This window comes from Pteropus alecto, unplaced genomic scaffold (genome assembly GCF_000325575.1).
Source record: "Pteropus alecto unplaced genomic scaffold, ASM32557v1 scaffold135, whole genome shotgun sequence".
Taxonomy (NCBI): domain Eukaryota; kingdom Metazoa; phylum Chordata; class Mammalia; order Chiroptera; family Pteropodidae; genus Pteropus; species Pteropus alecto.
Genome location: NW_006438076.1, coordinates 362,666 through 382,129, shown reverse-complemented (window position 1 = coordinate 382,129; position 19,464 = coordinate 362,666).

Below are 19,464 nucleotides of genomic sequence, written 5' to 3'. Positions count from 1 at the left end.
TGAAATTCCTGAAATGCTACTACGAAACCTGTCTAACACCTTCTCTTCCTGGTGTTCTAACGAGTCATTTAGAATGCATTTACAAGCTCAGGGCAAGTTGTGGAATGAAGAGTGCTATACATAACTAGAAACATGTCCTCTTCAGCACCAAACCTTCTCCCAGAGAAAGAAGTTTTACTGGAAAAGAGATTAAAACACAGAAGATGGGAAGGGGAATGGTGGGGGTGAATGAAGGGACAAAGGTGAGAGAGAACTAGGAATTCAATAATTACCTGAAATTTTCTTCCCTTTCTTCCTCTTCACTGTCAGTCACCTGGGTGATAATTTCAGAATCCGACCAAAAGACACTGTCATCTCCTAAAGTGCTGTTCTCACTTTCAGTCTCCATCTTGTGTTCAAAAATTTAAACCCCAAGGCATGGAATAAAGAACACCAATGTCCAGGTGGTTCAGCTCTATTTATGTACACTCAGGTGTGTGGCCGATACACAAGTGATATGTGATCATGCTGGGCCACAGTCTATTACGCGCTAGCTTAATTACAGTTGAGGTAAGGACAGGAAATCATACATAGCACACTCACTTCATCTGACTGCTACACCTGTAACATCTAGACCCCTCCCACTGACTCAGGCTCTGTGACCTACATAACCAAACACAGAACCCAAATAAAGGTGATTTTTCACTAATTATTTATTATTTATTTAATCACTATTTTTCTCTTCTCAAAGTTTCAATTTGAAAACAGATGTTTTCAAAATGCAGGCTTTTCTTGTTTATAGCTTTTTTGCTATCTCAAACTTAAGTAAACAGAAAACTAGAAAGGATAACACTATATGTAAAGTTCTCCTGGGCCAAGGACAATGAGAGGCACACAGTTATAGATCTTACAGTTAAGGAAGATCACAATCTACAGAGAATATAAGTCTAGGGACCTGCCTAACTTCATGCCTTCTAATATTACACCCATCTTTCTTTCCCCTCAGTTAGAACTCCTCTATACACTTTTGCTCAGTTATCCAAAGTAGGACATTCACTGCCGGGCTTGACCACAGACTTAAAGAAAAAAGTAAGTATCCTAAGTTAAAAGACAATGACAATTTCTTCAAATAAATAGCACCCAACATTTTTACACATAATTTAAACTACAGACTCCAATGGCAGCAATAAAATGACTTGCTGGGTATTGAGTGAAAAGTATAATATCCATATAACATTGGCAACAACACAACTGTTACTTAGAAAACAGCCATGTTGGTACCAACTGTTGACATGTCAGATATTCATGGGTATCTGTTTTTTACTGAGTAGCAGCAAACTGCTCAGCCCTGATTTTATATTAAATCTGACCAGATAAAATCATTTAAAAGGCATCCATCAGAATACCTTTGAATTTTCATACTTGGAAATAATAAAAATGAACCTTCTAGCCAACTGTATTTATACTTTTTTCTTTTCTATAAATTATAATTTACATAATGTGTTACTGTTTTAATCTTGCTGCTTCAAAACTATGTATAGTTTTAATCTACTGACTATGGTCATTAAATGTATTACTGTTAGGAACAAAATTTGTTGTCAAGCTTGAGAATAGATTTAGAAACAGTTTTCTTGATAGCAGCAATTTTGAAAAAATTCCTGAACAATTTACACAGAGATATTTTGCCAGTCTAATAATTTTCACTCAAGACAAATCAATAGAAAATTTTGGCCTAAAAAATCATTTAAAAAATTAAAGAATTGTTGAGATCTCTCTATGCCATAAATCCTCAATCATCTAAAAAGATAGAATAAAATTCAATCCCTTCCTCACCCCAGCCAATAAAATAAATTCCCAATGGATCAAAGATTTAAATGTAAAAATGAAATCATAAAAGAAAATCACAGGAAAGCTTTTATCATCTCACAGTGGGAAAGTCCTAAGTATAATTTTAAGAAGCCCTCAAACCATAAAAGATGATACATTTGCTACAAACAAATGTTAAAATCTTCTCTAACAACAACAAAAAAATTCATGAGCAAAGTCAAAAGTAAATAATTGAGAAAAAATATTTGGAACATTTAACACAGGGTTATTTCCTTAACATATAATGAGTTTCTACAAATATTTAAGACCCGACAATCCAAAAGATTAACAGGCAAAGAAATAAACAGAATAATAGAAAAATATGAAAGAACCTTAAAATATAATAAAAAGTAATTAGCTTCACTCATAAGCAAAAAAAATATATAATAAGATGCTTTTTTTATTCTATCAGGCAAAGACTTTAAAAGGTTTGAACAAACTGTTTAGAATAAGATTTGGGAAAACAAAAATACATTGTTGGTGGGAATATAAATTGGTATAACCTCTGTGCAAAGTAATTTGGCAAACTCTAGCAAAATTCAAAATGCACATATTTTTGGCCCAGCAATTCCCCTTCTAGAAAATTATCTTATTTTCATATGTGGAAATAAGAAATGGATATATTCATTGTAGTAAACTTTATATGTGAAATAGAATAGCAAGAACAACTTAACTTGCTCATTAAAAGAAAACTAGATAATTAAATTATGGAATATTTATAGAATGGAATGTTATACAGTTGGGTAAATGAGAAACACAAGGCAGCCCCTATTGGTCATGATATGGAACAAACCTAAGGCACACTACTAAGCAAAGAAGAAAGAGATAAAGGTGTAAAATAGTATATATAAAATGCTGCAATTCACATTTCCAAGAGGAAGAAGAAACACGTATGACTACATATGTGCAGAATATCTACAGAAGGACAGTACCAGTGACAGTTCTTGTCTTCAAAGAAAACGATACAGCTAGAGAAGAAGAATGATAGGGAGACAGTTTTTCACTATATCATGCACATATACCCATTAGAAAACAACAACAACAACAACAACAACAACTAATTTTAAACATACTCTTTTATCTCCCTCCCTCAATAAAGAATCAGATTTTTAAATCCGATTACGTAGGTCTTCTTTTTCTTCTAAACAATTCCAATTCTTAATGTGTTTCCATTCATCTATTTACCTTTCCTTTTAATCATTTCTTTTGCTGTTATTATGGTATTTGATTTACCTCACTTCCTCAAGCCCTTTCAAACACGAAAAAGTGAACTGTAAACACTATTCTTACACAGAACACTGAGGGCAGTCTGTCTAATCTCTTCCAACAACCTGACAGATGCACCAAGGCAGACCTTCCAAGACTTGTTCTCAGTTTGGACTATATTGTCTAAAATTTTAAATGTTTTTAACTTCAAAATCAACATGTGTTCTGTTCTCTGTGCCCTTCTTCAGTAGCTAATGAAAATCTAGCAGAAGCAAAAGGTATTGCATAGAAGGAGACAAGAAAAGAACGAAGCAGAGTCAATCACTGAGGCTATGAAGTTGAAAGAGGAACTCTATTCCTGAAGATCACAGAATTGTTTTAACTCCTTTTTTTCCAGACTGGCTTATAACCTGATCATCAGGAGTTAATATGAATTTAATCCTCTTCTCTACATATTTCCCATCCCAACCTATGAAGGACCAAAATTCATGGTATTTGTACCCCATTAATAAAGAAATTTAATGCCCATACTATGACTAAAAGTACAGAAACTACACCTACTTATTGTCAAATTCATACCCACATCACTTTCTTTTTCAAAAGTTCACAAATTCCACCCCAGTAATACTTTGTTCCAACACTCAGGAGGCTCAATATGCTTTCACACAGAGGGGGGAAAAAAGAACTTACTATCAACATTAACATATTCTACTAAAGGAAATTAGTCGGAGGTTACATAGAACAACTCACACATCTACATAGCCATGGATACATACAACGACCAAGTTGTGTTAACTTCAGTATCCCATTGGCTGATTCAATAAATAACAAAACAGAAACACTTGCTTTACCAGACACATTAGGATCTAGAGATCTCAGGAAATTCTCACTAATCTGAGGGAGTACTTATTTTTGCTTTCAATCTACAGATAAAATAAATCAAAACTATATAATTGTTAACGTATAAAGGTAAAGTCTGAAAAAAGTTTTACTTCTTCTAGCAATAGGTTAAAGGCCATTAAAATACAGCATCTACTTATAGTGGTTAAATTACAATACTGGCAAAAAGTAATAAAATTTGACAGTCAGACATCTTTTTAAATGGCCACTTGATAGTAAAACTATTTCTATCTGAGTAAATCTATAGGACTAAAGGAAGGAAGTGGACCACAGTTAATGAATGTAAAAGTATAGCATTGAAAATTAAAACTTAATTATGCCACAGCTGATTTGGTAAAAGGTCTTGTAAAGATAATAAAGGTTGAGTATCTTTTAATATAATGTTGAATTAAAGGAAATAGTTGCTGAGCTAGAATTTGGATTAAATATGCCACAGTCAGTGAGCTAAAGAGCAAGAAAGATACATTACTTTTATAAATGTAGGGCCCTAGAAAAATTGCAGTCTTGGCAGAAACTGAACTGTATATACAGTATTTCTGCTTACCACTTAACCTAGACCCCCTCCTTATGTTAATAATACTGCAAAGAAATTGGTAAATATAAGTTTAATGAATAATAATCAGGAAGGAAACAAATGATCTAACTAGACTCTATCTCAGTGAAAAATCAGGGAAGAAGTCTGGGAGGGTCAAGGATGAAATAATTATGGGGTAAAATTAGGGCTATGATTGATAGATGGATAGATTAGGCTGTGCTAAGCCTGCATACTTGAAAAGTTCAGGGTAGTACATAAACTTATTAGAGTTTCTCCAACTAAACTACTTGAAAATAATGTCAATAAACTGAATGTTTTCAATCTATCCTTTTACCTACTGGTATCCTTACCTGGATAGCTCACTCTACTATGTGTTGATCTGAGATGGAAATAATTTTAGCAGCCTGCTGCTTATCTTATACTGCGTGCTCCCACGCCATCACCCATGGCGGGTGGCATGGTAAAAGTGGGAGTCAATAATAACTAGTTAAAGTTTTAGAGAACATTCAACTACTTATAAAATTAGAAGCCTTTTTCTCAAATCACACTCATTCTTTCCTTAAATAATAAAAGGTATACCCATTCCTCTAAACATTAATCTGAGATATATTATTCTGATCTAAAAGAAGTATATTTCTACTCCTAGTATCAGTAATTCTTATGTTTCATTTTCCTAGAAAGGAGAATTAAGTTCCTATCTGCTCATTTAAATTTATTTCAGGAAACAGACATTTTTCCCATTATCTTTTATTATAAAAATTTGTTCTGATAAAATTTATCAATTGCAAAAATTATAATAATGTGAATCTTTTGAAGAGTAAAATATAATAGAGAAGTAAAAAGAAGTTAATATAGGTAGCTCTTTCAAACATACACAGACATATTTAGATTTAAATGATATATTAATCAAGAAATTGAATTTCTGCCTATTTCTTTTGATTTTGCTGGAGCCAGACATTAATGTTATTATCTGGGTGCTTTTCATTTGACATTTTCAAAAGATATAACAAATGCAAAGTATATTTTATGATGTCTCAAACAGTATTTGTAAAATAATAAAGCTATTTTTTTTAAGTTTCAGTTCAGAATCTTCAAATTATACTACTATTCCTTTGTGGTAGAGATAAACAGGTTTAGAAACTGAATTGCTTACTGATATGCAATTCATTAAACTACTGTTTCACTATTATAAGTGGTATTCAAGTTAAATATACAAAGTAGTACTTTTGAATATCCATGGTTTCCATTTTAGAAATAATGTTGGGCATTTTTTAATTTAATGAAGCTCTAATAATTCAAATTCCTTCTGTGCCGTATAACCTTACTTATAACTTTAAGTAATTAGGATTTCTGAAGTTCAATTTCCTCATCTGAACAGAATAACCATGCTAATCATATTGCAATCAAAGTGATCAAATGGAACAGTATATATAAAGAATGTATGTGATACAATAACTATAATAAACGCTAAAAAAAAATGGAAGATATAATAAAAGATGTTTCATGAACTTAGGTTTTAGATCCGTTCCTTTAGAAATCAAAATTGTCATAAGAACTTTTTTAAATTATTAAAATATCGTCTTAAAGATATGAAGCAATAATCCCTTAATATCGCAAATATCCAGTCAGTGTACAAAGTTTTCCAGTTGCCAGGAACCTTTATTTTTTTTTTAACAGCTGACCTGTTTGAAGCAGAAAGCCCATACATAATATTTTAACTAAGAGGTCTCTTAAGTCTTTTGTGATATAAAGTTTTCCTCTCCTTCTTTATCTGTAACATATTTGTTGGAAAACAACAGGTCTTATATAATCTCTAACATTCTGGATCTTGCTGATTATTTTCCAATGTCATTGTTCTACAGGTTCCTCTAGCTGTAATATTTCCCTTATAGGCATTAATTCTTAAAAGCTATATTGAATGCTTTAATTTGACGTTTTGTGCCTTATCTACCAGCCTTCTAAAATGAATATAAATCAAATGAATAGCAAAATAGTAAAATGATAGAAAATACAAAGAAAAAAGTAACCAAAAGGCCACAGATAATATATTCTTACAATGATTTAACCAGGTAAAAGTGGGGCAGCTACCTATAGTACAACGTATTAAGAGGTTTCAAGTGTTGTTTGACTTCTAACCTAAATGGGCTCTTCTCTTGCATCCTCCACTGCCATCTGTGACATTTCTATGTCCTCCTACACAATCTTCTAAGGACAATGGCAATACCTGCACACATCTAAACAATCTATGATTAATACTAAGACTCTAACCAATATGTTTGCCTCTAATTAGTTCCTACTACTTTAGAAAGACAACATAAAAGCTTCATGAATTATGGAACATCCTTAAAGTAGAGAACAGAAACATTATTAATCAATTCTACTTGGGCAGGAAGAAGATACACTGATATCTCGGAATAAATCATCAATTATGTGAAAACAGATGAAATGCAGAAACATCCCATTCTAGAATACTAAACATCTCATTCTAGTATACATCCCATTCTTAGTTCGCCAACTATTAAACATTTGAGACTAAATGATTGAAGGAATCAAAAGGTCAAAGACTCATCTGTAACAGGCTGTGTATCTGAGAAAACATGGATTCTTTATGTAATGTAACACAGAGGGATATATTATGAGCTTCATGAGCTTGGAAATCCAACATGTTTATATCAAATGTCATAGATTTGCCAAAGAAAACTACACTATCTCGCCTATACCCCCAAGAAAATACTGCTATTATTTAGCCAGTGCATCAGAATGTCCTAGTCAAAAAACAGTAAAAATAGTAAAAGATTCTACAAATATCGACTAAATCTACCAACTAGCAAGGAGTTCTTAAATGAACAAATGGGAAAAAAAAAATTCTTTATGTACTATTTTTTCTGTTAGTGTCAACTAACCAGCCAGTAATTACCATCCATTCTGTCATTTTCAAATTTAAAATACAAAAGACAGGTCAGTACAATAAAAATATCACCTTAGACCAACACAGCAGTTTACTATTTCCAAAGCATGCCAACATGTTTGAAAGCAGATGACAAGTGACAAAGAAAATTAAACCAAGGAAAGGGTAAGAATTTTATACCTAATGTACAGATTTTAGGAAACTAAACTTTCAAGAAAAGCATTGAGAATTGAATCATTATAATCTTTCAACAAATACATAGTCTAACATTAAACGGGTGCAACATGTTCCAAGAAGTGAGCATACAAGAAAGTTTGGTCACTTACAGCATCATTTTCCAAAGAAAAAAATTGAGGCTGTTTCTTCAAGGTTAGCTTCAAAACAGAGATTATCAATCCTTTTCTTGACCCAAAAAAGTTCAGGGATATGCACACACTCATTAGTAACAATGATGTGTTGTGCTTTATTAAGCTATTTAGATTTACTTTGATTAACAACAATTTAAAAAACAAATTATCTTTGAGATTGTCAAGTTTACTGAGCATTCGAACCTTAAGGTGAACATTATTTTAATTAGACCTTAATTTACTTGAAATTGGTAGCACAAAAGAAGTTATTTTTAAAGAGGGATAGGAAGGGAGGAAGAATTGGATGAACTGAAGTCTCTGGTCAGCTAAGGGCAATATGAGGACAAAATAAGGCAAAAAGAAACAGACATAAATCATTAACCAGAACCTCTGGGGATATCAACAAGAGTACCAATACCTTTCTCAAAACATTTTGGAAATGACACCAAGGTGAAAATGCTCAACTCTGCATATCCCCTGGTTGTACATCAATATGGGAGCAATTCCTATGGTGTTGTTGACATTTTTGTTAGGCTATCATCTCTGAAATTGGGAGCATTTACCTAATTGACTATCTAGTGCTATTAACCGCTGAAAAGAATGAAGGGCCAGAGAAATACTTGTGCCAGAGAACATAATAACTTGAAACAACCAATAGCACTTATAGGAATTTCAAAGATTTGAAAACTCTCAAGGTTAGAAAAACTCTTGAAGACCATCTATTCTGAAGTTAGCTAGTAAACTAAACTCTAGAAATTCGCATTTCCTTTCTCTATCTGACAACTGTATGGTAAATTTTCACAGAGTATCTCACTGTAATTCTAATACCCACAAAAACTTAGTGATGTGATCAAGGAAACACTGTCCCTGTATTACGTACAAGAACACTGAGTCTTGCCCAAGGTCACACAACTTATAAATGGTACTTACCTCTCAGGTTATCTAAGAAAGGACAGCTAAAAAACCTCCTCTGCCAAGAAATTTTCAAATTATTCCCCAATCCAAAGCATTCTCCTTTTTGTTTTCCTACATAATACTTCCAAAAACACTTTCAAATACTTTTAAAAATACGAGAGAAACAGGCATGAGGACATTAAGTGATCTGCCCAAGGTGAGAGCTGGATGTCTGAGTCCAAACATTATGCACTTAACCACTAAACTATCACCCAAAATGGTCACTAAGTATGATCTCTTCTGCTACAGCACATTTCTGTAACATGACTTTATTTATATGAGATTGGTAAATAGGAGAATGTGTCAATATAATTCAGATTATAGAGAATAATTTTTCCCATACATTAATGTTTTCAGGCAGGTACATCCAGTTTAACACAAAGTTCACTACCATAAGAAGAATACAATATAATGCAGAGGATCACTGTATTAAAGATGATGCCCATTCATGCCCCTTTGTTGCTAGTTCAATTTGGTAAAGCTTTTTGCATGGTACTTTCTTATTTTTTTCCATACTTCGCCTTTGTCTCTGTAATTCAACAGTCTCAACACTTCATTACACCTCTTTCTATCAAGCAACCATCACCTTCTTTTAAAGGTAAAATTCTATATTTACAGCATACTTCTTTACTTATTAACAATGACACATCTTTTTTAACTGTGCTATTATTATAATTAGGAGTGTTACCGCTTTTATTAGTGCTCTGGATACAAAACTATAGATTTGTATAGATTTTTAGTTATTTGTGCAACCTAATTTTTACCATACCTTTTTAGTGCATGATTTGTAAAACCACAGATTTTTGAGAAATACATATATTACATTATAACAAAAACACTGTAGAAAAATGTTTTAAAACCAATATTAATATTTATCATATATGCCTTTATGAACGGTCAGATCTTTCAATCCTTACTACAGAATAAAATTACTACCATCAAAAATACTGGACAGCTAACACAACAGAAGAGCTATTTATGCCCTACTCATCTTAGTGCCTTCTATGTAAACCAAAAGCCAGAGTTAGTTCCTCAGATGTATGTAAGAAGACCATAAACATGCTATGACTGGCCCCTAAACTTAAATGGGCATCAGAATCACTTGAATAGGCTTAAAAATAATACAGGGTCTCCCACGTCCCACACAGACCTACTAGATTTCCTGAGACCAGATCCTAGAATCAACATTAGATGTTCTTCGGTTGATTTTATTTATATGACAGCCCAGCTGTATAATGATCACGTATTTACACACAAAAGAAACAAGCACAAAAATTAAGCCCCCCCAAAATGATATGCTTTTACTTTCTGAAATGATCAATAATGCAAGTAAAAGAAATAAATAAATAGTATTAAAATTCTATAAGTAGCCATTTTTTAATCCTGTAGCTCAGAATCAATCAATCCAAATGCAGAAAGGGCTGTTCATTAGCTGTATGTGGTTAATATGAGGCTTGAATGAGTGAAAATGGTAACATTACTATCAACTATACTCTCTACCCAGTTGCCTGAAATACTGTACAAATAAGACCTTCACCATGGGAAATGGAAGCAAAACCGTAGTGTATGTAACACAAGTGGGAAGTTACAATTTCTTGGCACAGAGCTCTGGGAACCTGAGGGAAGAAAAATTACCATCTTCTTTTTAATGTAAGATTAATTGTTAAATCAAGTTGCATTCAGTGCCTGCAACAGTGCTGCTCTCAGACCATGAGAAATCTACAGAACAAAGGAAGAGTCCTACTGGGATTACTAACCAACTATTTACCTACCATGAAGGGAAAACAGTCTTTAAGTTGTACCCTCCACAAAATAAACCAATCATTCAGTCCCTTAGGCCAGACTAGGCAACCTAGAGAACAAAGGCTGGGATTGCTACCATGCTATTAATTAACATTGCATACCCATACCATCAAAGGAAAGGAGGTAAACAAAGTCTTTAAACGGTAATTCATAGAAACTAAGAATGATATATAAACTGAATTTCCTGAACACTCAAGGTCTAGGTCTCTCTCCTCCTCTCTTGTCTCCCTCCCTCACTATCTCCCTCTTACTCACTTACTCTCTGATTCTCGGGCTGTCCCTCTTGTCTCTCTCCAGCCCTCTCTGGCCCTTTCAGTCTCTCTCATTCTCTGCCTTTGAAAGGAGACCATGCTCTGTCTATGGAGCGTTATTCCTTCTTTAAAAAGCTTTCCTTTTAACTCGACTCTGGCTTGTGCTTGAATCCTTTCCTGCATGCTGTCAAGAACCCTCAAGGACTTTCTCTCTGTGTAGGACTTGACTCCCAAATCAGGGAGAATTCACCTTGTCCTGATCACCTTTTTATTTTTGAATTCTTGGGTCTATGGGGGCAAATTTTTCTCATGAAGGTTATACCAATATCATGCTATTACAAACCATACTGTTTAATTTATCTCAACATAATTTGCACTTATTCCCCATTAACATTGCTTATTTAAGTTTTTACCTGAACTTTACCTAGTTGTTCCCAAAAATATATGGTGTCTTAATTTTGTTCTCTAAGTCCCACCAAAGGTTTATATTTCAGAATAATGCATTTCAAATAAAATATAGTATTCTTAAAGGCCCTTGAGTTTTCATTTGTCTAAGCTTCAAATGTTTTGACTCACTTGGTAGTTGTGCTGTTTGAAATTTAAATGATATAAATTGAGATATAGGGTAATCAAGAAATATCCTTTAAGGCACTAGCATGCTGCTATGCTCAAGGAAACTCACATTTCATTGAAAATAGACAAAATCATTGCTTTGGCGAAACCAGAAAAATACCCCAGGAGGTATTTTATCTGACACAAAGGATGTGGTTTACCACTTATAGTAGCTAAATTTTCATCTTCCATTTGTCAGAACTACTTTCCAAAGGCAAATGACAGCATGTGATAATACACTGAAATTCCTGCAATTGGCAGCAGGTGCTATAACAGTAATGAAGAAAAGTGACTGACATAAGAGTTCTAGAGGTCATCCCAGTATCCTTTTAGGAACCTTATTAAATAACATATTGCAGGACATGTCAAAAATTATGCCTTATCTCAGCTGTATTAAGTGAATTTTGCATTATTAAAATATAAATATTAGACTAAAACTCCAAAAAGGTGACAGGTTCCCTTATCTTGAATTAAATTTTATGTTGCAGATAACATGTTTAATAGTGCAACATTTCTGTAATGCTACATAAGCCATTTAAAAACAGTCCAAATGACAAATCTTACATGAACATACCATAGCGATGACAAACCGAGGCATTAAATGAGGACCGGAGAGGTAGGGAATGAGATTATACTCTATAGTTTTGCAGAGGGGAGGTGGATAAGTGTTTTTAAATGATTTTGTACAATAAAAATTATAAAAGTCTTGAAGGTAAGAATAATATCTCATATTTACCTTATCTTGTCCATGCCTGTTCCTTAAGAAGCAATTTTTAAAATAGAATTGTAGTATTACCCCTCCCAAAAGTCCATAACCTGTCTAACCATGAGAAAAAAAGTCAGACAACCTCAAATTGAGGGACATTCTACAAAATAACCTACCAAAACTAGTTAAAATCATCAAGGTCATCAACACGATGGAAAAATCTAAGAAAACTGTCACAACTAAGAAGAGTCCAAGGAGAAACAATTACTAAAGGTAATCTGGTATCCTAGAACAGAAAAAGAACATTAGGTAGAAACTAAAAATTCAAATAAAGTATGGATCTTAGATAATAATTAAGTATCAATATTTGTTCATTAAATGTGACAAATGCACCATACTAATGTGAGATGTTAACAAAAGGGGAAACTGGATATGGAGTAAATGAAAACTCTCTGTGCTATTTGAATTCTGTTACTATAAGTGATTGAAAACATAACTCAAACTGGATTAAACATAAAAAAATCTATTGGCTCTCATAACTGAAAATAGGGTTGCTTTCACTTTAAGCGCAGAGAGATTCAGAGGATTTAAATGGCTTCAGATGGCATCAGGAACGTGTCTCTCCATTTGTTTGTTTTACTCTGCCCTCCAGATACTAGCTATAGTCTTAGGTTTTATGTACAGTATTGCCGTAACATTTGTTTTAAAAAATGTAAATTTGTGCCAAAGTAATTGATGTATTAGGGAACAATTTGAACACAGCATGAATTTTGTATTTGATTATGTGTGATTTCATCTGCTGGAAGTACTAGGTCAGCAAGTTTATTCTGTAAAGGGCCAGATAATAAATATTTTACAGTCTATGTCACAACTACTCGACTGTGCCTTTGTGATAGGAAAGCAGCCTAGACAACAGTAAATGAGTTGGCACGGATGTTTTTCAATAAAACTTTATTTAAACCAAAACAAGCAAGGCCTCAGCTTATCAATCAGACACTAAGTGGATGCAGAAAACTACACCCAGCTGAACCAAGCTGCTTAGGAATACACAGAACACACAAGGACAATGAGCTTCAGCCACCCATATGTGGTGTTATGACTTTCCATCTGATTTCTGACCAGCCTTCTTCCAGACTTTTACCATTCACAAGCTGTAGCCCTTATAAACACAGGGAGGCCACAGTCCCCGACCCTCTTCTCTTATGGTAGCCACCAGAGATTCAGTTTAATTGGGCCAGCCTAGATTTCTTACCTACTTCTGAAACAATCACTGTCTCCAAAACAGTGTACTGTGCTAACTGGTCTGGACCTGAGTCATAGATTTCATCTTTGCAACAGGAAAGCAGAGTCCCTAATTGGCCCCTAAAGAACCAAGACTAGGGTGGGAAAGGATTCTCAAACGAAAGTCAAGGGCTACTTTAAGAGAAAAGGAGGGAGAGGGAGGCAAGCAGGCAAGTATCTACCAAACCCTCTATGTGCAATAGGTACAGTGTCATAGCGTCACATGTGATTAATTTATGCAAACACAACAATAACTATTCAATAGTGGGTATGATTACAAGTAACTTAAAGACATGAATTTTTAGTATACGAAAGCTTCTAAAAAATCTAACTCAGTATATTTCACCTGGTACTCAACTAAAAAATAGCAAATCTGTTTCACTGCTGAGAAAAAATTGATAAATTTAGTGAAGACGGTATGCTTTTATTCTATTATTTATAGTAAATTTAAAGGATTTTCAAAAGCACTCGCAACTACGCTTTACTTTCACCTTGCCCAGTGACTTCTCTAACCCATGGACTATGTGCAGCTCATGGATACTAAACCAAACAATCATAAAATTTTCAAAGAATATATTCTTGAAGTTTATAGCAACATTATACTTAAGTTCAATCAATTAGATAACAGTTACTCTCATCAAGACTATATATTGATTTTAAAAGTCAACATGAAATGTTTTTTTTAAAAATTACCTCCCTTATGAACTCAATCATATTGAAAAATTACTTCCTTGAACTCATCATGCTTTTGTTTGAACTGTTTAGCCCCTCCATTTGAATAGCCTTTCAATTATTGCTTGGCAAAAAAGAAATTCTTTGAGGGTCATTTTGCTTTCTGAAATCCTTCTTCCCACTGATTATCATTGTTTTATTCTGGTTAGTGATAATGTTTCCAGTGTTCATGATGCTGGCTTTTGGAAATACATACACAAATACACACACACACACACACACACACACACACACACACACACACACGCACATAGATTTTATCAATTTATAGCAAGTAGCCATCTATTCCTCTTAACAAGAATATATAGAATTTTAACAAATGCTTTTTGAAAATCTATAGAAGTAATGAAATGAGTTTTCATTTAATTTATTTATACAGTTATTTACAAAAGGAACTTTCCATTCTTAGAAGAGGAAGGGGAGATGACTACATTTGATCAAAGTGAGCTCTAGATTCCACCACTATTTAAAGAATTTTTATACTGTTATTCACTTGTGAGACTGATTAAAAAATAAGCATTGGGAAATTGATGTCAGGAACATGGCAGAGTGAGAGACGTCCCCAGATCTCTCCCGTTGAAACAATAAGCTGAACATGTATAACTCAACAAAAATACCCAACAAGCACACAAGCACATATGAGTGAGGGATCTGCAAATAAGAGCTACCACCACAGGTCAGAACCCCGGGAGTTCAAGTAGTAGACTGGCAGAAACAAAGAAGCTGACTCTTGCAGCCACAGCTCCCTGCAGGAGGAGGGGGAAGGGACAAGGTGCGGCAGGTTCGCTGAACAACCTGCCTGAGAGAGCTGTGGGCCCACGCAGCAGCAATGCCCAGGGAACAGGTCAGAAAGCAGAGAAGGGGGGATGGCAGAGAAGCAACGGATGATCATTACCAGCCACAGCTGCAAAAAGCAAGACTATGTGGCAGCCCACAGCTCCCAATCCAGAGGGACCCTCACACCATACACTCCAAGAACCAACACCGTGGAGCCCCAGAGGAATGTCAGAAAATGCTACCAAAACTGTCGCTGACACTGACAGGGAAGAAGGCTGAGGGTAGTGGGTGTGATTGAATATAAGAAAAAAAAAAAAGGCATTATTAAGACTTTATATAAAGCAGGAATCCAACAGGCTTAGACGCCACCTACTGGAAACCAAAAGAAAAATGCCTTCTTAGCTACAGGCTAAAGAGAGACCTTTATATAATGAATCTTTCCAACAATAGCATACACTTCCGTTAATACCCAGGTGGAGAAATAGTTCATTAAACACCATGGACAATGAAGGTGACAAGGCAGCTCAGAAAGAAACACAATAATCTCCAGAAAATAAGCTTAAGACGTAGAAATATATGACTTAAATGACAGAGAATTCAGGATGGTACTTCCGAAAAAAAATCAATGAGAGGCAAAATAATTCATATCAACAATTCTAGGAATTGAAAAAACAACTAGAACAGCAGAATGAGTTTTTTTAGCAAGGAGACTGAAACACTCTAAAAGAACCAAATAGAACTACTGGAAATCAAGAACACACTGAAAGAGATGAAAAATGAAACAGCAAGCTTGGGAAACAGAGTCGACCAAATGGAGGAAAGGATCAGTGATATCGAAGACAGAAATCTAGAAATAAATCAGAAAGAAGAAGAGAGAAACCGAAAAATGAAAAATCATGAGAGAGAAATACAAGAACTAGATGATACTATCAGGAAAGGAAATATATGAATAATGGGCTTTGTCAAAGAGGAGGAAAAGGAGCGGGGACTAGAAAGCATTTTCAGTCAAATAGTTGATGAGAATTTCCCAAATCTAAGGAATGAGCTGGAGCTTGAAATTCAAGAAGTCAACAGAACACCCAATTATCTCAACCCAAAAAGGCCTTCACCAAGACACATTGTATTGAAGTTATCAAAAATCAAAGACAAAGAAAAAATTATCAGGGCAGCAAGGGAAAAGAAGTTGGTAACCTATTAAGGAAAACCCATTAGATTATCATCAGACTTCTCAGCACAAACCTTACAAGCCAGAAAACAGTGGAATCAAATATCAAACTATTAAACAAAAGGAACTACCAGCCAATAATGTATCCAGCAAAGCTCTCCTTCAGATATGCAGGAGAAATAAAAACCCTTCCAGACATACAAAAATTGAGGGAATTCTCCACTACGAGGCTTGCACTGCAGAAATACTGAGAGGTCAGCTCACCTAAAACAAAATGACAAAAAATACAAAACTATGAGTAAGGCGACTAGCAGGCAGATAGAGGCAGAGGAGTGCAACCCTTATTAAGAACAGGGCAATTATAAGCTTAAACAATACGAAGAGATTTGCTATTGCAAGATAGTAATGAACGTTCAGCATACATAGGAACAAACTGAGACAATGACAAAACAGTGGAGGAGTAAAAGATCCAAATTTGCTAACAGGAATAGAGATAAGGCACACGCAGAAGAGAATGAACGACTGTATATATAACTATCTTTTACATGTTCATAATGGTAACCACACACCAAAGATTCAGGACTGAAGTATATAACATAAAACAAAAAGAACAAGAGGGAAAATCTGCAAAACCCAACTAAAAAAAAAAAAAAAAGAAAAAGAAAACAGAAACACAAAGACAAGGAAGCAATGGAAACACTGAGCTACCAAAAGGCAAAAGATAAAATGCAATAAAAAAACCTCATATTTCAATAATCACCCTAAATATAAATGGACTGAACTCACCAATAGAAATGCACAGAGTTGCAGAATGGATCAAAAAACAAAACCCAACCATATGCTGCCTCCAGGAGACACATCTCAGCTCAAAGACAAATGTAGACTCATTGTGAAAGAGTAGAAAATGATATTTCAAGCAAATGGCATTCAGAGGAAAACGAGAGTAGCGTTACTAATTACAGACAATAGACTTCAAAATAAAAAAGGTAAAGAAAAATACTCAGGGACACTTAATAATGATAAAGAGAATCATACACCAAGAAGACATGACACTGATTAATATCTATACACCATATCAGGGAGTCCCAAAACATATAAAGCAATTACTAACAGAACTAATGGGAAAAATAGACCAAAACACTATAATAGTAGGGGACCTAAACACCCCACTCTCGGATATGGACAGATCATCCAAATCGAATATCAATAAGGAAATAACATCCTTAAATGACACATTAGACCAACTGGACATAATTGATATTTACAGAGTCTTTTATCCCCAAACAGCTGCTTATACATTCTTCCCTAGTGCACATGGAACATTCTCAAGAATCGACCACTTACTGGGACACAGAGATAGGCTCAACAAATATAAGACAGTTGAAATCATGCAAACCATATTCTCTGATCATAAAGCTTTGAAGCTGGTGATCAACAGTAAAAAGAGGGAAGGACCAGAAATACATGGAGATTAAACAACACGCTACTGAAGAATAACTGGGTAAGAGAATAATTAAAAAGAGAGATCAAGAGATACATAGAAACAAATGATAATGATAGTACAACATATCAAAACTTTTGGGCCACAGCAAAAGCAGTCATAAGAAGAAAGTTCATATCATTACAAAGTTCATATCATTAAAAAAAATGAGTCCAAATAAATGACCTAACACTTCATCTTCAAAAACTAGGAAAGGAAGAACAAATAAAGCCTAAAATCAGCAGAAGGAAAGAAATCATCAAAATTAGAGCAGAATTAAATGAAATTGAAAACAAAGAAAAATAGAAAAAATAAATGCAACAAAGAGCTGGTTCTTTGAAAGTTTAATAAAACTGACAAGCCCCTGTCTAGACTCACCAAAAAAAAAAAAGAGAGAGAGAGAGAGAAAGGACACAAACAAAATCAGGGATAAAAGGGAAGAAATGACAACAGACACTGCAGAAATGCAAAGGATCTTACAAGAATACTATGAAAAAACATATAACGCCAAATTTAATAACCTAGAAGAAATGGACCGGTACTTAGAAAAATTCAATCTTCCTAAACTGAATCAAGAACTGGAAAATCTAAATAGACCAATCAGCACTATAGGAATTAAAACAATCATCAAAATCCTACCAAAAGGTAAAATAGTCCAGGACCAGATAGCTTCACCAGTGAATTCTACCAAACATTCAAAGAAGATTTAACACCTATTCTCCTCAAATTCTTCCAAAAATCAAAGAGGGGCAATACTTCCTAACTCATTTTATGAGGCCAATATTACCATGATACCAAAACCTGGTAAAGATAACACAAAAAAAGAAAACTACAGACCAATATCTCTCATGAACACACATGCAAAAGTCCTAAATAAGATACTAGTGAACCGAATATAGCAACATATTAAAAATATTATACACCACAATCAAGTGGGCTTCACCCCAGGGTCATAGGGATGGTTCAACACATGCAAATCAATTAATGTGATACACCACATAATCAAATTAAAAAATAAGAATCGTATGATCATAACAATAGATGCAGAAAAAGCCTTCGACAAGATACAGCATCCATTTATGATCAAAAAACTTAACAAAATTAGTACAGAAGGAAAGTATCTTAACATAATAAAGGCCATATTTGACAAACACTCAGCCAACGTTATACTTCAGAGTGAAAAACTAAAAACCTTCCCTCTAAGAGCAAGAACAAGACACGGCTGTCCACTACTGCCACTGTTATTCAACATAACATTGGAGGTCCTAGTGAGTGCAATCAGGCAAGAGATATAAAAGGCATCCAAATAGGAAATGAAGAGGTCACACTGTCACTATTTGCGGATGACATGATTCTCTATATAGAAAACCCTAAAGACTCCACAAGAACACTACTAGAAACAATAAGCAAATGCAAAAAAGTCTCTGGATAAAAAAATCAATGTTCAAAAATCCATAGAATTCCTATACTCTAATAATGAATTTATTAGAAAAAGAAGTAGAAAAAATAATCCCTTTTGCAATTGCAACAAAAAGAATAAAATACATAGGAATAAACTTAATGAAACATGTGAAGGACCTATATAATGAAAACTATAAGACCCTAATAAAAGAAATTGAAGAAGATACAAAGAAATGTAAAGATATTCTGTGTTCTTGGATTGGAAGAGTCAACATAGTTAAAATGACCTTATTACCTAAAGCATTACACAGGTTTAATGTAATCCCCATCAAAATGCCATCGGCATTTTTTAAAGAAATAAAACAAAAAAAAAAATCATCAGATTTGTATGGAAGCAAATAAATCAGAAGTAATTGCCAAAGTCATTCTGAGAAAAAAGAATGAGACTAGAGGCATCACTCTGCCCAACTTCAAATTATACTATAAAGCGACAATGAACAAAATGGCATGGTATTGGCAGAAAAACAGACAGAGAGACCAGTGGAAAAGATTCGAAAGTCC